Source organism: Pygocentrus nattereri, chromosome 4 (genome assembly GCF_015220715.1).
Source record: "Pygocentrus nattereri isolate fPygNat1 chromosome 4, fPygNat1.pri, whole genome shotgun sequence".
In the NCBI taxonomy this organism is placed as follows: Eukaryota; Metazoa; Chordata; class Actinopteri; order Characiformes; family Serrasalmidae; genus Pygocentrus; species Pygocentrus nattereri.
In genome coordinates, this window is record NC_051214.1 from 14,538,993 (window position 1) to 14,565,428 (window position 26,436).

Below are 26,436 nucleotides of genomic sequence, written 5' to 3' on the forward strand. Positions count from 1 at the left end.
TTCACACATCAACTGTTCAACTTGTGGTTTTATTTATTGGATGATGCATTGAAAATCTCACTAATTCTTATTATCAACATTTTTTTAAATTATTTTTTATTATAGCTTTAGGGATACTTCACATTCCAAAGAGATTGGCTGCAACTGTTTAATGCTATGGTACCACAAAAAATAGATACAGTTTCATTGGAAATAAGGAGACAGCCAGAACAATAAACATTTTTATATGTATAATACATTTTAGAACTGGTTATATTCTCAGCTTGCTGTGCATTTGTCTGCACTTCACATGTTGACATCTTAAATTCAAGTACATGCTGACCACAGGTATCTTTAAATAGAGTCTAGTAAGGCATAGCAGTTAATTTCATTGTCACTGAAAGTGTATAACAGTTTCACCCTGAATTATTACAGCAAATGTTTACTATCATAGTTCCAAGAAAAGAGCAGCTCAGATAAGGAGAGATTCTATTAGCTGGTAATTATAGTTAATGTAAGATCGTAACTCCAGATGTTTTGCTTACTTTATTTGCAGAGTTTGGTGGGAATAATTGTATGTTGGTAAATCAAAGGAATTTGTACAGCAGGCAAAATCACACAACCACAACTAGCAAAAAATTGATGGCTTGCTCTTATTACCCCTCTCTTCTCCTTTGCTCCGCAACTTTTCTTCCATTCTCTACCTCCTTCTTCTGTATGGCATTCTTTCCAATTTCTCACTCCTTTCATTCTTTCCCCACTTTTTTTGTCTAGCTGCATTGTGAGTCATGTTGTGCTGTATCATTAAAAGACAATTGTTGTTGTTTTTTTTTTGTTATTTGCAGCCAATTTCTCTGGCATTCATGAAGCCTGAATTGGAAAAAGATGGTGCTAACAGACGGTCTAATCTGTGATCAGCCATAAAGAGAAAGCAGAGATTTCATTTTCACTTTACCCACTCGCCCAGTGTGAATGAGTTATTGTCCAAATACTCTGAATGCTAATGCACTGCCACCCAGCCCAGTTGCTCTAACTGCTCTTTATGATCTCTGCACTCTTGGTTAGTATTTTGTTTTTTGGAATTTACAAAGAATAGCTTGAAGTATTTTTCTAGATAATCAGGTCTAAGAATCCAGTGCACATAAAACCAATGAAAGGCTCAGAGCAATACAACAGTCATGCATTTAATCAGCTATGTATATCACTTGGAATAAAAAAGGCAATAATGCACTGCTTGTAATTAGAGCAATAAGCAAGTGTATTAAGCATGGTGATGGTGTGCCTGAGTGCTTCTGCATGAATGTAAACTGGGGCTGGAAAGCACTGAATTCACTTAATTTCATTACAAGCCACCATGCTCAGTTAACTTTGAATTGTATTACCAAGGGGTGCCAAAACATTTTGGTTCAGTGCGTCAGAATCTCAGCTGAGTGGCAAGCCAAGGCGCAGGAAAACCCATATGTAATTTGCGTACAATTCTAACAGCTGCAAGTCTTATAATAGCCTAGCAAATATCTTTCCAGGCAATACCATAAAAGCCCTAGTATTACCACATTAGATTTTGATTTGGGTGAAGGTAATAAATCCTAGTTATTTATTGACCTATTGGAATGTAAAATGTATTCACCGTGCAGTCAATTAGGATAAATATAGGGCAAGCATCACCCAAGATAGGGCAGAAGGCTAATTTCTGCTAATGTTATATAGTGTTGCTTTTTAACCTTACCATGATAATTCCTAGACCCTGATATTTGGCTTGTTGCTGTGAAGACATGATTATAATTTCATTATGTCTTAAAATGGGTGAATGATTTCTTCCATGCACTAAGCCACTTTTTTTTTTGAGCTGTTAAGATGCCATGTTAAGCTAGACTAGTTACTCTGAGCTGCAGGGAACTCTTAGTCTGGGAGTTCTCGCACTGTGTAAAACACATTGGCTTCATGCCCCATTCCTGAACCTAAGCACAATCAGCTGCAAACCCACTTCAAAAGCTATTCATCACAATGACAAGAGCTAATGATTTAGCGCTATAGCATGCAGCAGTAGCTCTGGGCATGAACTTGTGGCACATACACATTGACATATACATATTTATATACATTTAAATCTGCCCCATGTCTTTCAAAAGGTTAATGGCAATCAATATTCTCTTCTATTAACTGTAAGATGCTGCTGTTAAGAGCAAGAATTAGGCATCCATTCCTGGACTGCTTTTTAGAAAAGTGAGGGTACACATGGCCATTCTGGCCATAGTTCAAGGACTGTAACTGCTGCAGTCTGACTACTACTTTTGTATTAGTTTGTACTGGCAAGAATCCTTTTCCTCCCAAAGAAATAACCATTTGACAACGCAGTTGTAAATGTTGACTCAGGATCAGCTGAGTGCACACTGTTGTATAATGGCTGTAGAAGAGAACAGTAAGTTCTGCACCCACAAGCACTTTCTGGATTAAGTATCTGCGCTGTGAATGTGCATGAATGGTGCAATCTGTCGTTGCTTACAATGTGAAGTGTTTGTAGATTTATAGAGGTCATGTGTTCTTTTGCATCAGTACACACTCTCTGAAATGCTGTTTGTGCATTCCAGTATCCTGTTTCTTCTACCTGTGCAGTCACCTCTGTTACTTTGGCGTCACATGCATCTTCCTACGAGGAATACATCATTTTGGCCACTGAAATTTTTTTTGTCAAAAATGGTTTAAAGTGGCACTTTAGGCTGAAAATTTTGTCTGGAAAAAAATATTAAATGGTCTACAAAAAGCTGTCAGAATCTAATACTTTACATATATTTTAAAAGGTAATGAAATGCATTTTTAAGCATTAACTGATTTAACTAAATTCTTCAGTTAAGATCACAACACTGAAGAAACATCAAAGTAACCTAATATCCTTTGGTAAGAAACTTTTTCTCCTCTCCTTCTTTTTATTCATAAAAATAAATGAAACTTTAGTGCTACAGGCAGCCATTTTAGACAACACCATCACCAGTTTTCACAAAGCAGGACTGATCTTGGATTGCATTTCAGTATATTTATGAAGGTCATTGTCACAAATACTGAATCTAGATCAGCACTCCTACTGCTAAGGTGATTTGCGAATACAGACACCGCTGTGTAAAGTGGCTTCCTGCAGTTTTGTTAATTTTTATAATTCAAGGCATATAAATCATAAGTCATTGGCCTCTTTCCCAGTGCAGAGCTGAACGTTTCTGAGCATGGAGTGTAACCATTATTGTGGCTTTTCCACACGGACCCTCAGCATGTTTTTGGTTTTTTTTGTTGTTGTTGTTACTGTTTTTTTTTTTTTCAGCACACTTAGCTAACCATAATCAGTGCCACGCAGCTGCTCAGTGGGTTGATGTAACAACATTATGCTGGTATTCTGCTACAGCAACATGCTTTTCAACTGTTATTTCAAAGCCGAAAAACAACTGAATAAGCTCAGTTCACTACTCAGTAAAGGTCAAAACTTCATTCTAACACCAATTTCTAATTTTAAGCGTTGATAATCAGGAGAGAGTAACTGGATAGTATTAGCATAGGTCGCATGCAGCCAGCTCTGCTCTCCACAGAACAAGTTTGATTCTGACTCACAAAAGCTTTACTGACACAAGTTTAACTCAACACTGAGGAAGGGAAGTCAAGTGTCTGGTATTGGAGGGACGGCAAGTTGGCATTAGGCCTTTTCTATGGTGTATGCAGCTGTAGCATCCTATCTTAGCTAATGCTAGCTAGCTCCTCTAACTTTGCATAGCTAAAGAGATCAAACACCACAGTATAGGTTCAATTCAACTGGTGCTCTGCAATCACAAATATGATGACAAAAACTTACATCAGCAAGAGTGAAGTTGACTGGTGTTGGAGTGACAAAAAAGCTGAAATCAAATCTGTTCCTGCTAGGATATGCTAACATGATTGTATGGTGCCTCCCGCTGCAGGACAGACTTGCTTCCAGTCAACTGATGCTTAAAAATCCCATTTATTTAAAGATTTGTTGTTTTTTTTAAAGATTCACAAATGAGATCACAAATTTGAATGGCAGGTGTTAGAAATATAAAAAGTAGAATTGTTCTTTATTCCAATATGTTGATTATCACCTTTTTATATATTATATATGTGCGTGTGCGTGTGTGTGTGTGGGTGTGGGTGTGTGTGTGTGGCTGCTTCTCTGCATTTTGGCTAAGATCAAGTGTAGTATCTGTTCTTATCAGTTTAATATCTGATACATCCTCTATATGAGGACTACATATTAAATTGATTTTTAGAACAGGGAGACGGAAGAGGGGCTTGCTCCCTCTGCTCCACGCATCAACCTGGTATTGCAGTACCTCCGGGAACGGTGCACAAAATTTTAGGCTGTCATGGGCTAGCGGTTAGGGAACTGTCCCTGTGACCGGAAGGTTGCCGGTTCAATCCCCAGGGCCGACAGCACATGTACTGAGGTGTCCTTGAGCAAGACATCTAACCCCCAGTTGCTCCCTGGGCACTGTGGATAGGGCTGCCCACCACTCTGGGCAAGTGTGCTCACTGCCCCCTAGTGTGTGTGTCTATTCACTAGTGTGTATGTGGGTGTTTCACTGCACCGATGGGTTAAATGCGGAGGTGGAATTTACATGTTTGAGGGATTATGGGATAAAATATCACTTAATATATATATATATATATGTATATGGAGACACAAGGTTTTCTTCCGACAGCAACTATATATATATATATTGCTCAAAAAATAAAGGGAACACTCAAATAACAAATAACAAATAACCTAGATCTGAATGAATGAAATATTCTCATTGAATACTTTGTTCTGTACAAAGTTGAATGTGCTAACAACAAAATCACACAAAAGTCATCAATGGAAATCAAATTTATTAACCAATGGAGGCCTGGATTTGGAGTCACACACAAAATTAAAGTGGAAAAACACACTACAGGCTGATCCAACTTTGATGTAATGTCCTCAAAATGAGGCTCAGTATTGTATGTGGCCTTCACGTGCCTATATGCCCTCCCTACAATGCCTGGGCATGCTCCTGTTGAGGTGGCGGATGGTCTCCTGAGGGATCTCCTCCCAGACCTGGACTAAATCATCTGCCAACTCCCGGACAGTCTGTTGTGCCATGTGGCATTGGTGGATGGAGCGAGACATGATGTCCCAGATGTGCTCAATTGGATTCAGGTCTGGGGAATGGGCGGGCCAGTCCATAGCTTCAATGCCTTCATCTTGCAGGAACTGCTGACACACTCCAGCCACATGAGGTCTAGCATTGTCCTGCATTAGGAGGAACCCAGGGCCAACCGCACCAGCATATGGTCTCACAAGGGGTCTGAGGATCTCATCTGAGTACCTAATGGCAGCCAGGCTACCTCTGGCGAGCACATGGAGGGCTGTGCGGCTCTCCAAAGAATTGCCACCCTACACCATTACTGACCCACTGCCAAACCGGTCATGCTGAAGGATGTTGCAGGCAGCAGATCGCTCTCCATGGTGTCTCCAGACTCTGTCACGTCTGTCACATATGCTCAGTGTGAACCTGTTTTCATCTGTGAAGAGCACAGGGCGCCAGTTTCGAATTTGCTAATCCTGGTGTTCTCTGGCAAATGCCAAGCGTCCTGCACGGTGTTGGCCTGTGAGCTCAACCCCCATCTGTGGACGTCGGGCCCTCATTACCATCCTCGTGGAGTCGGTTTCTAATCGTTTGTGCAGACACATGCACATTTGTGGCCTGCTGGAGGTCATTTTGCAGGGCTCTGGCAGTGCTCCTCCTGTTCCTCCTTGCACAAAGGCAGAGGTAGCGGTCCTGCTGCTGGGTTGTTGCCCTCCTACGACCTCCTTCACGTCTCCTGGTGTACTGGCCTGTCTCCTGGTAGCACCTCCAGCCTCTGGACACTATGCTGACAGACACAGCAAACCTTCTTGCCACAGCTCGCATTGATGTGCCATCCTGGATGAGCTGCACTACCTGAGCCACTTGTGTGGTTTGTAGAGTCCGTCTCATGCTACCGTCTCATGCTACCACGAGTGAAAGCACCACCAACATTCAAAAGTGACCAAAACATCAGCCAGAAAGCAGAAAGGTACTGAGAAGTGGTCTGTGGTCTCCACCTGCAGAACCACTCCTTTATTGAGTGTGTCTTGCTAATTGCCAATAATTTCCACCTGTTGTCTATTCCATTTGCCCACAGCATGTGAAATTGATTGTCAATAAGTGTTGCTTCCTAAGTGGACAGTTTAATTTCACAGAAGTTTGATTTACTTGGATTTACATTGTGTTGTTTAAGTGTTCCCTTTATTTTTTTGAGCAGTATAGTATATATATATATATATATATATATATATATATATATATATATATATATATATTTATATATACATATATATTAGTTGCTGTCGGAAGAAAACCTTGTGTCTCCATTTTTGGCATTTTTCAGGTTTTGACATAATTTGAAATGATCTATTACTCTTTACATTGTTTGTAAATTTTATGACGAATGGCCTAAAAGAAATTAAGTGACATGGGAAAAATTCTCTCTATATATATATATATGTATGTAAAATCAGGTTTTCAGGCTCAGTGTGCCCTGAATTTCAGTTTCAGTCAAGAATTTTCTTTTTGGTGCATCACTAATTCTTACATTGCAATCTGTTCAGCAGAGATCTCTGGGCTCTGGAACACTGAAGAATGTCCAAAAATACTCTGCATCAGATATGAAACCACTGTGGATACACAGGTGCTTTTGACTGTGAAACTCCATTATGTTTTAGGCTGCTTGAATTGCTTCAGTTATTGTTCATACCTGCACCCTCACCTTATTCATGGTTAATCTCCAGTGCCTGCTTTGAGCTTCAAAGTGCAGTCACAGTGTTTCTCCATCTGTAAAATCAGACAGAAGTGTTTTGTGTGTGCATGCATGCTTTGTTTTACTCTCATTGTCAAGCTGTATGGAAATTTTGATGTTATGGAGGTTTTTGCTGGTGTCCATAAATAAAAAAAAATACACAACATTTGAATAACTAAGCACTAGATGATTTCATTTGTGTTGCTGTGGTTACGACAAGGGTCTGATATAAGCTTAACATAACACTTAGGTCAACTGAAAATATCCAAAAGGCTACTAATACAAGCATATGTATGCGCACTGTTCAAGCGCAGCACGGTTGCCTGGTTTATTGAAATTCCCCCCTGTTTGTTCTGGTAATTGCTCTTTTCCCTCTTTCATTCTTATTCATATCCTCTCCCTGACTGCCGCTCTAATTCTCTCGCCTCCCTTCCCATCTCCCTCCGTCGCCCTCTCTCTCCTCGGAAATCGAAATAGATGGTGAAGGTGCTGCCATGAGGTGTTCTGTGAATTGCTTATGTAGATAACTGTGTTGCTGCAGTGAATAGCAATGCACTTGCCCTGTCTCAGGTGAAAAAGGGTTTGAGCAGTGGAGATCGAAACTCTCTGTTGAAGTTGCACTATAAGCTTGACTAATAAGATTCATGGATCTGAGGTGAGGAGAGCTCCCAGATTTGAAGGCACAGACAGAGTAACTGGCTCTGCAGCAAAATAAATTGATTTCTAGTTTGGAGTATTTTTAATGTAACATGTTATCAGTTTAATTTCAGCAAGTGCAGTGGCTGCTGTCACATCTTCATCCAAGATTCTTTATTTGCTGAAGCGATCTCCACATATTGCTTCTGCCCTCAATGCCATATAGCACGTTTATGAATAAGTAGGTTAGAGTGAAGCTAGTGTGTGTGTGTGTGTGTGTGTGTGTGTGTGTGTGTGTGTGTGTGTGTGTGTGTGTGGAAGGGTGATGGAGAGTTCATTTCAGGATTATTTAGCCTGTGGGTGTTGAGGCAGAACATGGGCTTCAGGGAAGCTAGGCCATTTTGCTAATCAAGAGAAAATTTGCAACAGCAGCTTTAATCTTACTGATTTAAACCCATTCGAACTGCTGATCACCATCCATGACCTACTCAAACTGATCAAGACACCAACAGATCAATGAGGCTTCTCTGCCAGATACTTTCAGCAGTGGAAGTCAATTGTGAATAGACTAGACATAGAGTGTATTAATTTTACGTGTACTTATGAACTGAGGTTGTGGTTTAACCTATCTAAAAAATATTGGTGTCATCAAAATTGAATTTCACTTATGTAATTCACAACCCTGTAATGTCATGAAATTCATATTTCAAATGAAGTGGTTACATGTTTTAGCAATAATGTTATTGTATTAATTATGTAAATTTGCAACATTGTCATGATATTAATATTGCAGTTGTAGCAGTTAGCATTTTTAGTATTATAATGTGTATTTCAGTGGTAGCACTTATGTAAGTTTGGAATGGGAAGCATGATGATATTTATCAATCATAATATGCTGCACTTGGCTTTTCTCAGCATATCTTGTAATGTGAAAATGTTTTGAGGTATCATGATGTTATATTTTGCCTTATTGTCCTCCCTTTATGTAAATTTAGAACATCGCAGTTGTAGCAGTTATACACTGCTCAAAAACATAAAGGGAACACAAACAACACAATATAACTCCAAGTAAATCAAACTTCTGTGAAATCAAACTGTCCACTTAGGAAGCAACACTGATTGACAATCAATTTCACTGCTGTTGTGCAAATGGAATAGACAACAGGTGGAAATTATTGGGAATTAGCAAGACACACTCAATAAAGGAGTGCTTCTGCAGGTGGGACCACAGAACACTTCTTAGTACCTATGCTTTCTGGCTGATGTTTTGGTCACTTTTGAATGTTGGTGGTGCTTTCACACTCGTGGTAGCATGAGACGGACTCTACAACCCACACAAGTGGCTCAGGTAGTGCAGCTCATTCAGGATGGCACATCAATATACACCAGGAGACATGAAGGAGGCTGTAGGAGGGCAATAACCCAGCAGCAGGACCGCTACCTCCGCCTTTGTGCAAGGAGGAACAGGAGGAGCACTGCCAGAGCCCTGCAAAATAACCTCCAGCAGGCCACAAATGTGCATGTGTCTGCACAAACGATTAGAAACTGACTCCATGAGGATGGTATGAGGGCCTGACGTCACAGATGGGGGTTGTGCTCACAGCCCAACACCATGCAGGACGCTTGGCATTTGCCAGAGAACACCAGGATTGGCAAATTCGCCACTGGCGTCCTGTGCTCTTCACAGATGAAAGCAGGTTCACACTGAGCAAATGTGACAGACGTGACAGAGTCTGGAGAGCCGTGGAGAGTGATCTGCTGCCTGCAACATCCTTCAGCATGACCGGTTTGGCAGTGGGTCAGTAATGGTGTGGGGTGGCATTTCTTTGGAGGGCTGCACAGCCCTCCATGTGCTCGCCAGAGGTAGCCTGACTGCCATTAGGTACTCAGATGAGATCCTCAGACCCCTTGTGAGACCATATGCTGGTGCGGTTGGCCCTGGGTTCCTCCTAATGCAGGACAATGCTAGACCTCATGTGGCTGGAGTGTGTCAGCAGTTCCTGCAAGATGAAGGCATTGAAGCTATGGACTGGCCCGCCCGTTCCCCAGACCTGAATCCGATTGAGCACATCTGGGACATCATGTCTCGCTCCATGCTTTAGTCCAGGTCCGGGAGGAGATCCCTCAGGAGACCATCCGCCACCTCAACAGGAGCATGCCCAGGCATTGTAGGGAGGTCATACAGGCACGTGGAGGCCACATACAATACTGAGCCTCATTTTGAGGACATTACATCAAAGTTGGATCAGCCTGTAGTGTGTTTTTCCACTTTAATTTTGTGTGTGACTCCAAATCCAGGCCTCTATTGGTTAATACATTTTATTTCCATTGATGACTTTTGTGTGATTCCGTTGTCAGCACATTCAACTTTGTACAGAACAAAGTATTCAATGAGAATATTTCATTCATTCAGATCTAGGATGTGTTATTTGAGTGTTCCCTTTATTTTTTTGAGCAGTGTATAATTTTCAGCATTACGATGTCATCAAATTTGTATTTCAGTTGCAGCGATTGTGTAAACATGTACCATTCTAATCCAATCAGATTCAAATTTCCTTTGCAGTGGCTACATTTTCCAGGAAAGCTTTGACATGAGAAGGAGCATGTTTCTTATTCATGAAGTGTAATTGCCAGAAAAGTATTTGACAAATGGATATATTTGGTATGTTTAATGTAGCCAAGAAATGGTTCATCTTATTTTAGCTAGCTTATTTTTTACAGAACATATTTTGTGTTTGTGTGTGTGAGAAGATCAGAGAAAAGGACACAAACAGAAACTGAAGACATTGTTTAAATCATGTTGACCACCCATGTCTCACAAACATGTGGTTTTCTGTATGCATTTGTACAGTGTACAGTACAAAGCATAATAATTGTGTGTGGTATTGGCCATGAACTCTACTCTCTGATTCCCACGGCAGATCATTAACTGCTTTAACTCACATGAACCTTTTTAAAATAGCAGCAGCTGCTTTCAGCTTCCACTGCCTGCAAGTTCATTCATTGACAGTGAAGAAATACAGCTGACTCTAATAACTGCACAGCTACAGCACCTTTAAGTCATGCTGTCTAAACTGTGGCATGATAGGACTGATTCCAGTAGCCTAATATGGTTGTAGTTTTTTGTGTCTTTTAAAATAATTTATAAATGACTAGCTAGTAAAATATAGCTTCTCTGAGAAAGACTGGAGAAAGATAGACCTGGAGTAATGCTTATTAAGATGTCAGTGGGTAATCACCTATCAGTGGACACTAGAGGAGGCTTTGAGACAGACAGTGGGATCATTAATGAGGGAATTCTGGTTGCACCACTTTTTCTGAACGCAGTCAGTATCTTCTGTTCTCACTGTGTGAGGATCATTAGTGAGAGCTTTTGGTTGGACCTATTTCTTAGAACACAGTCGGTTTGTCTGATTCCCCCTGTGCGGACCCCTATAGAGCATCAGCCTGGCACAGCTCACAACCTGCCAAAATGTTCTGATTTTATCCACTTTCTTACTTTGTTCAGTCATTCATGCATTGTGCATTTGTATGTCCATCATACATGCTCCATATAACAGTTTGCTCATGCTTTTAGCTCAGTATTTACAAAAAAGAACATACACCAAAGCCTGAGAAGTCATTTTTTGTTTCCTTGTTATCTTCAGCTTGGCTGTCCATAGCGTTACTATTTTAAGCATAGTCAGCAGTTGGCCGCAGTAAGTCTACAGCAAACTCACTGTACAGAAAGTGTGAAAAAAGTCAATTTCCATCCCTGTCCAATTTGTATACATGTGAACATTTCAATCAGAATACTCTTTCTTTGTGATTTCATTTGTGATTTCATTCTGTCTTTTCTCTCTCATGTTCATTCTCTCTCTGTACTAATTGACATGAAGATAAATGAGAGAGCCATAGATGTAGAATGATGGAGAGAGTGAGAGAGAGTAAGTGACATCACCCTGCTGTATATCACTCCAGGAACATCTGCTCAATAGCACTGCTGGAGCTCCAAACCTAGGTAACTGAGAGCAAAGACAGTCTGGGAAATAAATTCCGTAACCATGGTTTAAAAGGGCCCATGTTTTACATTTTTATTATATGACATGTTTGACACATTTGGGTTTATGTACCAAAAACATCATAATTAATGACCATTTTCCAACCTTTTTTTCTCCTTACAATGAAACACGTGACATTTGTTACTGTGCTTTAAGTGTGACTTATATGTTCTAACTGGCTGTCCTGTATTGTGTCTCATTGGGAGACAAAAAAAAAAAACCTCTGGGCCCAAACACTCCTTCTAACTTAAGTGTGAAAAGGCAGAGCTAAACTGCTGTAATCTAAATAGGTGAATATATACACATCTATATGCAAAAGTGTTTTTTATCTCACTAAGTAAAAATAAGTACATATCCTGTAGATATGTAGACAGAACACACTTCTGCAGATGTTAACACATAGTTACAGCAGTGAACGGCAGCATACCAGCACCAGCCACACTTACCTGGAAACCAAATAAAACTGTAAGCTGCATTTTACCTAGCTAAACCAACACGTGTGGCACAAATGTATAGATAATGAGCTCACAATTTTTAATTTTGAATGCTAATAACACATCTTTAAAAACCTATTTATAAACAGTGTCAATATTTGTTTGACCCTGCCCTTCAGTAGGTTCAGTTACGCATAGCGAACTCTACTAGCTGTCATCTCTGAAGAACTTCGGGCTGCTTTTATACCACCATTCTAGTCCACAATATTTTTTTTTGGTTCAGTTGGGCTCACACTGCATTGGTTAAAGTGGATTAAATTACACATGTCACTGTCTGTTTTCTGGTGAAAATTTTGCTTTGTTATTCTCACATTCACGACCATGAAAAGAGAAAAACAGAAAATAGAGGCATTTGTCGTCAATGTGAATTAAAAATCAGAGCAATAATAACAAACTTCCTTGATACTTTTTCTTAATGGTTGGTTTACCAATTTGAATTAAACCAGTCAGATTGCTTATGCCTGGCCAAAATATCTTCAGCGATCCATATGCCAAAATTGAAGGAAAGTGAAAAATGTTAAAACAGGCAGTTACAGTGCTCATGTGCTCTGAGAAAGCAAGCATGGTGTTGAATGTCATTATTTGGTTTGGACCTTCATAAAATGTGCTGCCCAATTAGCGAACAGAAGTATGGTTCATTTAGTAACAGCCCAAGATCAGTGATTTTTGCAAGGCCCACCATTCATTTCTGGTGTGGGCCTGATGGATAGAGGAGGATGACCAGAGGAGGATGGGTCCCCTTCCCGGTGACCCTGGTTCCTCCCAAGGTTTCTTCCTCAGTTCTGAGGGAGTTTTTCCTTGCCACTGTTGCCCCTAGCTTGCCCACCAGGGGGGTTTTGTACATTTTTACACTCCTGTTAAAACTTTGTCTTTTCTGAAATTCTGTAAAGCTGCTTTGTGACAACATCCATTGTAAAAAGCACTATACAAATAAATTTGATTTGATTTGATGGATAGAGTGTTCAGATATCAAAATGGACCAAACGAAAGTTTCTATTTTATGTTTGTGTCAGCGCTCCATGCACATTTGGAGAGAGCAGAGATTTTCTTTTTTTTGATGTAAGCATCTTGAACTCAAACAGAAAGCAGTGTGTCATTGACCCAGTACTTTGCAAAGCCCACTCAGTCCCACGATCCCTGTCCACAGCACCCTTGCTTCATACTTTTTTTTTTCCTTTCAAATGTCACAGAGTGCAATAGCTCTGTCATTGCTTGGTTACTGACAAGCATACAGACAAAAAATATAAAATTTTCATCCTACCCTAAGAGTTGCAGCTTTCCTGATATATCTTTGAATGTTCTCTGTAGTCTCTCTTTCCTCTCTTTCCGTTGCCCACAGCAACTTTAGTTTTCAAATTTAGTTTAAGGTCCCATTCAAACGCCAGCTGAATAGCTAGCTGTCCTCGTGTGCAAAATTCTTTTGTTGTGCTCACTGAAAACATCTTTTAATTTGGAATATTGGTTTTCTGACTGTGTTTCTCTGTTGTCATTACAGAAGATATTACTGTTAGACTGGAGGGATATATGTCTAAATGTACTTGGAGACGTCCATGTTTCTTGTCTAAATCTGTCAAATTTGGTTTGATCAATCTGTTTAGTGACGGTAAATTTCACTTCTGCTAGGTCAGATGAAGCTAATGCTGTTTTAGTAGATGGATTAAGCTAATGTTAAATTGACATTTTTTTGTAAACCAGAATCAGAAAAAGTTTTATTGCCATTGCCAATGAACAGGATTCACAGACTAGGAATTTGCTTCGGCATGAAGGTGCAACATAAAAACAAGTAGTAATAGGCATGCAAAATTAAGTCCACATAAATAAATACTCTATGCACATATATAGATAGAATGAATAAAAATAAAAATACAAAAGGCATGTACAACAGTACTATATACAACAGTGCAGGTGGAGTAGTGCAATTCAAGTAAAGTGACCAAGGCAGGGTTATAAAGTGATGTGATTATATATTGTGGTTTGTATAAGGGGGGGCAGGGGGCTTGTGGCTTTCCACTTGTGGATCTCCACTGTCTTCTGGGCATTGAGTACCAAGTTGCTGTTGCTGCACCAGGTCACCAGCCGGTCCACCTCCTTCCTGTAGGCAGACTCATCACCGTCTGAGATGAGTCCAATGAGGGTGGTGTCGTCCACAAACTTAATCAGTTTGACAGAGTCATGGATGGAGGTGCAGCAGTTGGTGTACAGGGAGAAGAGCAGGGGGGAAAGTACACAGCCCTGAGGAGATCCTGTGCTTAAAGTCTGCGTGTCCGAGACAATCTTCCCCAGCCGTACTCGCTGACTGCGGTCCGTGAGGAAGTCTGTGATCCACCTGCAGGTGGAGTCGGGCACATGGAGCAGAGAGAGCTTGTCCTGGAGCAGAGTGGGCAGAGTCTGTTGTTAAGATTTGCAGTGACACAGGGCTAATGGTCAAACGCTGGGAAAACTAGACGTTAAAAGTGAATTAAGTTGAGATGACAAGCTTTGATTCCTTAACAAAAAATGAACTAAACTGGTTATGTTAAATAGATACCAGCACTTAAAATGCAGTATTGGTATTGGCTGACATTTAGCAATATGATGACAGTGTGGTGTTGACAAGAAACAGTAAAGATGCTCGTGGTAAAATCTGGTATGGCAGCATTTCGTGGAAAGGCAGTAGTAGTAGGTGATATACCATTTAGAATTTTCCTAAGTTATTGGTTTCACTGATATTTTCCAAATGCACAACACCACAATGCAACATACAAACAGTATAAAATATGCTAGCCTTACCAACTTACCTCATTGGCTGACTCAGGCTTCTTTCATTAACCACTAATCATCTACTGTTGTATAGTCAGTTAGTCTGAGTTTATGTTAATCCAGGTTGTTATTGAGGGAGTGAACATTAGAAAGACAAAAAGAAGGAAGTGGGGTAATGATAGCGCTTAGCCTTGGCTTGGCCTTTAGCATAGTTGCCTGCTAGATGGGCCTGTGTGTCCACTTGTGGTGTGCTTCCGTTGGGATATTGCTGCCTTTTGCTTCTATAAAGCTGTGGCTCAACTGCTGCTTATGACAGCGTGAATACCTTATATTTACTATACTGTAGCAGACTCTGCCACTCAGAGATGTAAGCATGAGTGAACAGGATGCGCGAGACACAAATGACTTGAGTATTTTTTTTGTTCAGTTCTTTTTTTAAACTATTTTATATTTCATTTATTTTTAATACATTTAAAACAATTATTTATTTTCTTTAGTCATAATTACAAAATAGGCAATCTTCAGCATTTCAAACTGTTTTTGTATTCCAACAAGTAAACAGTAAATGCCATTCATTCAAGCTTGAGGCAAATGTCACAAAACAGTCTTTTTCCAGTCTTTTACCAAAATAAAATGTAAAAATGGATGCATCTAAATATCAGGATTTTTTAGGTAGTTAGTTAGGTTACATGGAGTTAGTCAGTATAGGTACTCTATCAGCCAATACACAAGGATCAGGTTTTGGTATTGGAAAGGAGCAGTATGTTCAAAATGGGTTTGCATCTTAGTTTCCATGCGTATGTATGACCTAGAGAGAGAGAATTGTTTTGAAACATTGGCTATGTTTACATGCTATATCTAACTCTTTTATTTCATGAAAGTGATAAAAATAAATAAAAAAATAACTTTTTTCCACAATAATGTCCCTTTAAATGGTTCAAAGATATCTGAAAAGCTCAGGGCCAGGCTTTCCTCTGGAGACCTGAGGGTTGTCAGTATTTATGTAAAGATTGAAGAATGCACTTACAATGCACTGAGGCAGAAAAGAGCTGGAATAACTGCATGTCTCAAGCATGACTGAAATAATGGTGCCAATTATGAAGTTCAGGAGCATTCATGTGTGAATAAGGCTAATCTGCCCACCTTCACTTTCTCCTCTCCCACCTTATTAAAGCTCTTGGTGAAAATGTTTTGCTTGGCTCTGTCATGAATAGGTCAGGAATTAGGCACTAAAACATTTGCAGGTTAAATTTTTCCATTAAGCTGCTGCTGTCGTTTGGCAGCTTTTCACACTCTAATATAGTGTGTGCGTGTGTTTGAGGGGTGGAGTTGGGCAAGCAGTGAAAGAAAGTAATTCTCTTGGTCTTATGACCACATGATGCACATGTACAAAATATCCTCTATGAATAACTTTGCTCAGTGTCTAATAAACAATCAATGTACTTTGCCAGAATTTATACATTTGGTTGACAACTGGGTTGTCCTAGTCAGCTCATATCCAGTTCACGAGTATATATCAAAGCTTGCATAAGTTTTACCCTCACCAATTTCAAGGCAAAGATAAAGTCTTGTCCTGCCCACACAGCTTTAACAGCACTGTGCATTCCCTATGGTCTCACTCAAGTCAGAGAAACTTGGCAAGCAAAAACTAACAAGTGAAAGTTAACCTAGAAAGAGTAGCTAAGCTAGAAAAAAAGAGCAAAGAGTGGTGCTGCAGAAGAACCATCTTCAGTTCTCTAAAAAAATAATGTATGTGTATAAAAATCAGTATGAAGAACTTTTTTTTTTAATTTTAGAGAATCTCTATCTAATGTAAAGGATCATCTGCCTGTTAAAGTTTAATTTTTCAAGCGTGTAAGAGGCAAAAGCTGTGCATATTTTCTGACACCATTAGCCTACATGCAGCTAATCCCATCTAACCTGTGTGTGCTAGTGTCAATGTGTTGGCTCATGTAGACAATCCTTTTATTAATATCAGTGGAGCAGGAAATTGCTCTACATTTAGCTGGAAGCTGTTTTTAACTGTGAAATGATTAGAGTTTGTATTTCTCACCACAACTTCTAATTCATCTCAGGGATGATTAGCTTCACCTATTACAGAATCAATCTGTCAAAAATATTAATAGAATCAACCCCTTCGTAGAAATGAAACACTGTTCAGATAACAGTGATGATTCCTTTTTCATGTGTGTCAGAAGACGAGTCATATCAGATTTTCATTTAATGGCACTGCTGAGAATATTTCCTCAATTAAACTATCAACCAGTCAGACCATTAGCCACCTGATCTCTGAGCAGTTTTAATGGCCCTTAACTGAGTTAATGAAGCTGGTATCAGTTCAGACAGAGTTCACATGCATTTAGGAAGGGTTTCTGGTGGTGGGGGACAATTGTTGTTTATAATGACATCACTGTGTTTTTGCTGGGTATCTAGAGATTTCACTTTTAACTTCCGAGGGTTATAAAAATGTAGCAGAGCAGTCTGGGACAGAACGTGGTTTTGGAACCTATTTCAAGAAGTGGCTTGAGCAAATATGCACTAGTGAAGCTTGTAGGTAATAGGTAGGTAGTTTTTGAAAGGCATCCTAGTTCATGCTTTTTCAATATGTGTTAAACTCCTGCCCAATGTTTTACCTCTTTTCTTTCTGAATTGAAACAAAAGAGTGAAAATAATTGGACCAAAAAAAACAGTGAAAACACATTAAACTGTGCAGGCCTGAAATTGTGCTAGCCTAGGCTAAAGCAGAAGTTTACAGATTATAACAAGTCCACATTCTTGTTTAATCCAAGGTGCCAGTACCCAGAGCTTGATTCCTTAGCTAATTTGTATCTGGGGCTTCAATAGATTAAGCATGTGTATGGACTTGTGGTACTTGTGGGCTGCATTGAAAACTTATGTGCCAAAGTATATGTATAATCTGAAGCTATTTCTGCCAGTATACTAGTTGTGATCATTTCAGCCTTTTTTTATTGCGTCAGCTAGTCTTAATAGATTCAGTTGCATTATCAGTTGTTTTTGTTTCATAAATTAACTAAGATGTTGATATAATCTCTTTAATATTTCTAAAAAACTATAAAGCACGAGTTGTGAGGGTTTGTTGGGAACGTCTGGCAGAGGAACCTACCAGAAAGATCTTCAACTCCCACATCCGTCAAAGCTTCGACCGCATATCGAGGGAGGCCGGGGACATTGAGTCCGAGTCAGCCCTGTTCTGTGCCTCCATTGTCAATGCAAAAACTCAGGTGTGGAAGGAGTTTGGTAAGGCCATGGAGGAAGACTATGGACAGGCATCGAGAAGGTTCTGGCAAACCGTCAGGCGCCTCAGGAGAGGAAAGCGGTTCCTGACCAACACTATATACAGTGGGGCTGGGGGGCTTCGACTGAGGACACCATTGGATGGTGAAAGGAATACTTCAAGGATCTTCTCAATCTCACCAACGATCCTGCCCCAGAGGAGGCAGAGCTTGGAGATCCCAGCGAGGGTCTGTCCATCACTCAGGCTGAGGTAGCCAAGGTGGTTGGAAAACTCCTTGGTGGCAGAGCACCAGGGGTGGTTGAGATCCGCTCGGAATTCCTGAGGGCCCCCTGGAATGGCAGACTGGGGTGGTGGTCCTGCTTTTTAAGAAAGGGCACCAGAGGGTGTGTTCCAACTATCCTGGGATCACACTTCTCAGCCTACCTGGTAAGGTCTATGCAGGGGTACTGGAGAAGAGAGTCTGACCGATGGTTGAATCTCAGCTACAAGAGGAACAATGCGGGTTTCGCCCAGGTCATGGAACACTGGACCAGCTTTTTATCCTCACCACGGTCCTGGAGGGTGCGTGGGAGTTTGCCCAACCAGTCAACATGTGTTTTGTGGATTTGGAGAAGGCATTCAACCGCGTCGATCGGGGGACTCTGTGTGGAGCGCTCCGGGAGTATGGGGTGAGGGGCTCGTTATGGGCCATTCAGTCCCTGTACAAACAGAGCAGGAGCTTGGTTCGTATAGGCGGCAGTAAGTCAGATTGGTTTCTAATCAGGGTTGGACTCCGCCAGGGCTGTCCATTGTCACCGATTCTGTTCATAATTTTTATGGACAGAATTTCTCAGAACAGCCAAGTGGTGGAGGGTGTCCCTATACCGGTCCATTATGGTGAAGAGAGAGCTGAGCCAGAAGGCAAAGCTGTCAATTTACCGGTCAATCTATGTTCCGACTCTCACCTATGGTCACAAGATTTGGGTAGTGACCGAAAGAACAAGATTGCGGATATAAGTGGCCGAAATGATCTTTCTCCGCACAGTCGCGGGGCTTTCCCTTAGAGATAGGGTGAGAAGATCGACGATTCAGGAGAAGCTTGGAGTATTGCTGCTGTTCTCCATGTTGAGAGAAGTCAGTCGAGGTGGTTCAGGCATCTGGTAAGGATGGCCTCTGGACGCTTCCCAAGGGAGGTGTTCCAGACATGTCCGACGGGGAGGAGACCCCGGGGAAGACCCAGGACACGTTGGAGGGATTATATCTCTCAACTGTCTTGGGATAAGCGGATGAGGATGGATGGATGGATGGACTATAAAGCACTATAAACTATATCAAAAATGTCATTGTTTATAAAAAAGAATTTAAATGATAATGTTGACAATGCATGCTAATCCATCAACAATTAGATGCAAGTAAAACTAAAAATTAAGTGAACTAATGAAACATATTTTGAAACAAAGCTGAGAATTACATGAAAACCAAAAAAAATAGAAAAAAAACTAGTGAGAGGTCCTGTGATTTTCAGCCACAGTTAATTTGTTTTTAAAGCATTACAGAGCAGGGGCTATTTAATAGATATGAAAGCATACAGATATCAGTTTATTTAAGCTAGTTTTAACAAACCTCAATGTGTTGTTGTCCAGCATGAAAATGCTGCATGCATGCCAGTAGTCTTGCAAAGACACGGTGGCATCCTTCATGATTATTGAAGCCTCTCTCTGATCAGTAGTGCTGTCATGCAATAGAAGAGATACATTACAAGAAAATTGGAAAGAAACAAGGTGCATAATAACCAAAGATTGCCTCCTCCTGTTTATTGATGGCGATGCATCTGGAGTCATGCAGGACTGGGATAGTGTTCTTGTGGAGTTTTTTTATTGAAGCTCAGGGTTGAGAGGTTTGAGGTGAACAATACACTGGGGAATCAGCTGGAGAAATGCAGGCTTTGTTTTTGACAAGCGCTGTTACACACAGGTGAAAAGAAAGGTGTCGCAAGCCGAGCGTGACTTTTTGTCTGACCGTGTGTGTGTGCCCTACAGGAAGTCTTTGAGAGGTATAGGTCAGTGGCCGCGTGAGACTCCAGTGGCTGGGGATATTTGTCCTTGCTACAGTGTCACTGCTGGGATGTCAGTGTCAACTGTGTGTGTGCATGTGTGGAAGAAATGTATGTGTGTGCATGAATGTGAGTGTTAGAGAGATACGTCAAGCCTTTCTTGATGCACCTTTAGCTTTAGATCGCAGATGAATACAATACATTGTTTCACATTCAATATGTGTCCATGCTTGTGTGCATATAGTCAAAGTTGTGTAGTTTTGTGGGAAGGTAGGCAACAAGTTGTGTAAATGATAGGGTGGTTCATGATTACAAAACAGTAATCATAGGGGCTACTTACCAGTACTGCAGTTATTAAGAAAATATGAGAAGGTTTAATAAACAAAACATTGATTCTAACTGCAGTGCAATAACTAGCTTCATTATAACTAGAATGATTACTGTTATAGTATTGTAAGACAGACGTCTACTTGTCGTTAAAGAGTCAGACACTTTTTGTTGGTAAAAGTGGCAGTCAACTACCAGCTTTGACAGAAAGGGACTTCTGACCGTTGTTTCTGTGAGATATGTAGAGGTAAGTGGTTTTAAAAATGGCACTACAGCAAAAACACATCAGCAGGAAATTGTGCAGGCTTAAAGGGGAATTACTCAGATTTTCTAAAAAAATGTATAATTTGGTAGTTGACATGTAAACAAATTTATTAAAAGTGGTTTGATGTGAAATGCTTAGTTGTAGAGAAACTTACTATCACATATTTCTTTACAAGGGTACCAGGGGTCATAATGTCTACAGAGCAAGTATAGCCATATTATTTGCTAGCCACAAACACCAATGTTAAAAGGCTATTTGGTCTTACAACACCCTGTCTGTACCTCTGAATGTATTAAAATAAATGGATTGATCACAAGACAGCAAAATTTCAGGCATCATATTCATATATTTTGTGTAGTAATGTTTGTAAGGGAGCTTTTAGAGGCATTAAACCCTTTAGATGTGTGGTGATCACCACGACTGTAAAGTCTAAGTTTCTCTAGAACAAAACATTTCGCATCAGACCACTCTGGATGTTTACATCTTAACCATTTAATCTTCTCTCTGGGTGTTTACATCTTAACCGAAAAAAATTTTTCTCTTGAAGGAGGATATCTTGCTTAAGCCAAGTGCACCTTACACAACTTTAGCTTTAAGGTCCACTAAGACAGTACCAGTTTCTAAGTGGTTCAGGGAAAACTGTGTTTAATGGTCAATCTAGCAAGTATGTCTTGCTTCAGAACACTTGTCATGGTGCACAGAACAGTTTACAGAACAAAAATGTGATTGTTGTTGCTCACATTAAAACAGATGTGTGGATAGCCCATCAGAATGGAATAAAATTCTGAAGTAGAAAAATCAAACAGTTTGTACCTTCATGGCCAGAGTGTCTAAGATATCTTATATAAGATATCTTAAGATAAGACTATTACTGTTAGTACTTTACGGGTGACTGTAAGATACATAAATTGTTTGTGGTCTAAACTATCACTGTTTGTTATAAGTGCTTGCCAAAACAAATTAATATACATTAACTTTAACATACTCTTATATTTTTGTCTTTTTTTATAATACCATGCACTTTCTGTTGCTACTGAGTCATCTACTCTTCAGCTTTGGGCTGTTAAAGACACTCATCACCTGCTCTCAGGTGAGGTGTTCTTACTGCTCTCTTTCTCAGCTTTCTTTTAGTGGATATTATTCTGTTGAACTTCTGCTCAGCTGGTAATTGGAGAGCAAAAATATATTTTCTCCCTCTTAATAAATTGGGAGTGCAGGTGCATCTCTTGTTCTGATGCACTAGTGTGTTCAACAGTAGTGCACAAGTCTGAAACTGAAGAAGTGAGAAATGGCTCCAATCTACCGTGAGTGTTAAAAGCTTCACAGGACATAACATGCAACTGTACCATACTAGAATATTTTATGAGGTTGTAAAAACACAGAGGAGCTGAAGAACATTTATACTACACTGCATCACCTGACTGTCATCTATAATAGAAGTTGTGAGGCTTAAAAGCAAGACTGAACATGCAAGGCTTCTGCATGTGGTTTGTGTAGTTTATGCATAAGATGTGCAACAAGCTGTGTAAATGTTTTATTCGCATTCCGGGGACAGTGATTTACCACAGAGTCTGTCACTTCCTTGGCTTGGCTTGATCCTGACCACCCTGCTGTGTTTGTTTTGACAGCTGGGGTTGACCCAGGAGCCAGTTTATGTTTTAAACAAGGTATAAGGGTGGATAGGGTACGTCATGTTTGAGTTTATGCCTCTGGTAAATACTTGAATATCTATTTCCAGCTGCTCTCAAGTCACATGCGGACAGTTCATGTAACTGTGAGGTATCAGAGATTTACACTTCCTTGGTCTAATTGCCACATATGACTATTTGAAAATATGATGAATGAATGAATGAATGAATGAATGAATGAATGAATGAATGAAGATGAAGAAATAAGAGAAAGGCAAAATTCCAAGCCTGTTCCTGAGGACAAAAAAGTAGAATCAGTTGAAAATCGCAATCACATGCTTAAGATTAGTTTATTTGTTTGACATTTTCCACTTGTATCTTCATTTTTACCTTATAGTTCTGGGCAATAATGGGAGGAGATTTAATTCCATGAATATCTGGTGTGAGCCAGTGTTTAATACTAATACACTGTTATGTACAGAATTGCTCTAGGTTGTTTTGTTCTGACAGGAGGTTTTACACAGCTAGAGGTCTCACTGTTCCTACTCAGTGATGCAGAAATGCCTGACACACACACATGCGCACACACACACGGACACACACACACACACACACACACACACACACACACACACACACACACAGCCATGCTCACAAAGTAAAAAACTAAAAGAATAAACATCAGTACTGAAAGATGGAATGTGTCTTTGTTTAGTACCTTCAGTGAAGATACTCAGTACTCGGGATGCTTTGGGGTGGAGTTGTGTGAAGTGTTACAGAATGATGCTTTATTCCTTCTGAAATTATGAATAGGGCTCTTTTGTAGTGATCTTGAAAAGGGACTGTGAGAATGTTTATTAATGAATGGTAAATACAAATATATTTAGGGGTTTAATCCCACTTTTGTTTATTGATCGTGTATACTGATACACTAACTTTGACATTCAGGTATCTGTAGGAGTTATCTATGGATATTAAAGAAGAACAAAAACAGGCTTTTCACCTAAAAATCACCATATAATAAACAGACATAGTAAACTCATGCTAGCAGACTAACAGAACGGTAACAGAAGCTTATCCTTTGGCTGACATTTGGCTTAGTGAAGTAAACCACTTTAGCTGATAGTAAAAGCTGCATTTTTGTATAAACTATACTAATTTGTTGGTAGTGTGCTAATGTACACAGACTTGCTTGTCGATGTGAGTGCAAATATTTTTTTTCCTTTCTCTGTGTTTTGCCTTCTCGCCCACATGAACACAGCTTTTGGAAAAAAAATTATGAAGATTTTAAAAACCTAAAAGATACGGATAGCCAGGGCAAAAAGTTTTTTTGAATAGATGAGCATTCATTTTTGTTTTTGTTAGGATCCATGCTGCTACATTTTATACCCAAATAATGAATTTGAAGCAATTAATCAATTATGGTCATTGTTAGAAAGGTCATGCATTACTGCAATTTCACCATGGGGAAGGGTGTTTGTAGGCCCCATGTGAAGCGTAGCTTTTATAAAAACCTCTCTGGTGAATACTAGAATACTGCTCTGTCTTTTTCCAGCTGCCCTCAAGTCACACCCGGACAGTTCATGTAACTGTGAGATATGAGAGATTTACTCTTTCTTGGTTTTTCTGGCTCAGCATCACAGTTTCTTCACTAAGGCAGGCCCACTGGCGACGGTGTGGAACAATGCTTCTACTGATGAGAACTGGGGAGAAACGAAATTTGGATCAGAGAACCTGTTGCCTTCACAGATCAGTTCACCTGTGCTCACTGGCTAAGAGAACATCCATAAAGAAGAGAAGAGTTCAAAGCTTTTCCCTTTTTTTCTGTAGGCCTGCTTCTCCTAGAATTCATGCTGAATTTAAGCACAAAATCTTATCTCAGAAACTACATCTGTCTAAAGCAGTGGTTATTTTTCTGTAGAGTTTAGTTCCAACCTGCTTCTACTTCTAACTACCCCTCTTAACATTAATACATGTGATTCAGCCAATCAGGGACTTCTGAAAAAGTTAATTAGCTGAATGAGTTGATCTACTGTCTTTAGACTTCAGTATTGAGAAAACTTTTGCAGTACCCAGCTGTCGTCTGCACATCAGTCATGTTCAGCACTGATATATAGACTGTTGACAGATCTCAATCTATGAGCGCTATTGATGTCGTGAGCACTTGATTATTGATTTCCCCATAGCGCTCTGTATTGATGAATACTAATGTTGCTAAGGATTTCTGGTGCACATAATGTTTAACTTTACGGTCTTTTGTATGATGTTGGCCAGAGCATATGACTCAATAATGACTAGTTGCCACATATGACCATTTGAAAATATGATGAATGACTGAATGGAAAGAAAGATGAAGAAATAGGCCTTGCCTGTTCCTGAGGATAAAAAAGCAGAATCAATTGAAAATCGCAATCAAATGCTTAAGATTAGTTTTTGTTGGACATTTTCCACTTGTGACTTTATTGATCTTTTCCTTTTGTGATTTTTACCTTATAATTTTGTGCTATACTGGAAGCAGATGTAATACTATGATCAATCTGGTGTGTTATATTGTTTAATACTAATGCACTCTTATCTACAGAACTGCTGTAGGTTGTTTTGTTCCAAGAGGAGGCTCGACACAGCTAGTCTCACTGTTCCTACTCAGTGACGCAGAAATGTCTGGCCAACACACTCATACACACACACTGATACACTCACAAAGTAAAACAAAACAAAAAAAACTAAAAAATAAATAAATAAAGACCTTCAGTACTGAAAGATGGAATATGTCTGGATGGAATATTTTCAGTAATGATATGTACTTGAGATGCTTTTGGGTGGAATTCTCTGACTGGAAGGAATATGAAGCGTTTTGTGTATGAGTTGTGTTGAGTGTTACAGAATGATGCTTTATTCTTTCTGAAATTATTAATAAGGCTCTTCTGTAAAGATCATGAAAAGGGTGAGAGTGTTTATTAATGAGTGGTAAATACAAATTGATTTATGTTTAATCCTACTTTTGTTTATCGATCATATATATTGATTGTCTGTTTGCAGACTAACAGAACGGTAACAGAAGCTTCTGCTTTGGCTGACATTGTTTTGGCTTAGTGAAGTAAACCACTTTGGCTGATAGTAAGAGCTGCATTTTTGTATAAACTATACTAATTTGTTGGTAGTGCGCCAGTGCACACAGACTTGCTCTTCCAGTGTGAAAATATGTATATTTTTTATGTTTCTTTCTCAGTGTTTTGGCTTCTTGCCCACATGAACACAGCTTTTGAAAATGAAAAATGGTGAAGATTTTAAAAACCTAAAAGATATAGGTAGCCAGGGCAAAAAGATCTTTTAAATGTGTAAATGAGCACTTTTTTGTTAGGGTCTGTGCTGCTACATTTTGTACCCAAATATTGATTTTGAAGCAATTATCTGATTATGGAAATTATACAGTGGTATAATTTAGTCAGTCACCAATTGTGCAAGTTCTCCCACTTAAAAAGATGAGAGAGGCCTGTAATTGACATCATAGGTAGACCTCAACTATGCGAGACAAAATGAGGGAAAGAAAATCAGAAAATCGCATTGTCTGATTTTTAAAGAATGTATTTCCAAATAATGGTGGAAAATAAGTATTTGGTCAATAACAAAGGTTCATCTCAATACTTGGTTATATATTCTTTGTTGGCAATGACAGAGGTCAAACGTTTTCTGTAAGTCTTTACAAGTTTGGCACACACTGCTGCTGGTATGTTGGCCCATTCCTCCATGCAGAGCAGTGATGTTTTGGGGCTGTCGGCGGACAACACGGACTTTCAACTCCCTCCAAAGGTTTTCTATGGGGTTGAGATCTGGAGACTGGCTAGGCCACTCCAGGACCTTGAAATGCTTCTTACGGAGCCACTCCTTTGTTGCCCTGGCAGTGTGCTTGGGATCATTGTCATGCTGAAAGACCCAGCCACGTTTCATCTTCAATGTCCTTGCCGATGGAAGGAGGTTTGCACTCAAAATCTCACAATTCATGGGCTCATTTATTCTTTCATGTACAGAGAAAGAGCCCCAAAGCATGATGTTGCCACCCCCATGCTTCACGTTGGTATGGTGTTCTTTGGATGCAACTCAGCATTCACTCTCCTCCAAACATGATGAGTTGTGTTTGTACCAAACAGTTCTACTTTGGTTTCATCTGACCATATGACATTCTCCCAATACTCTTCCGGAACA

The 26,436-nt window shown here is 39.8% G+C and overlaps 1 protein-coding gene and 1 non-coding gene across 6 annotated transcripts in view; both read left to right on the forward strand.

Annotated features, from left to right (window-relative positions):
* The window catches only part of sash1a (SAM and SH3 domain containing 1a), a 359,575-nt gene that overhangs the window by 173,918 nt on the left and 159,221 nt on the right, over positions 1-26,436 (forward strand). The window lies entirely within an intron of this gene.
* LOC119263320 lies at positions 4,139-4,329 on the forward strand. The gene has a single exon (XR_005130240.1). It is a non-coding gene; the product is annotated as a U2 spliceosomal RNA (small nuclear RNA).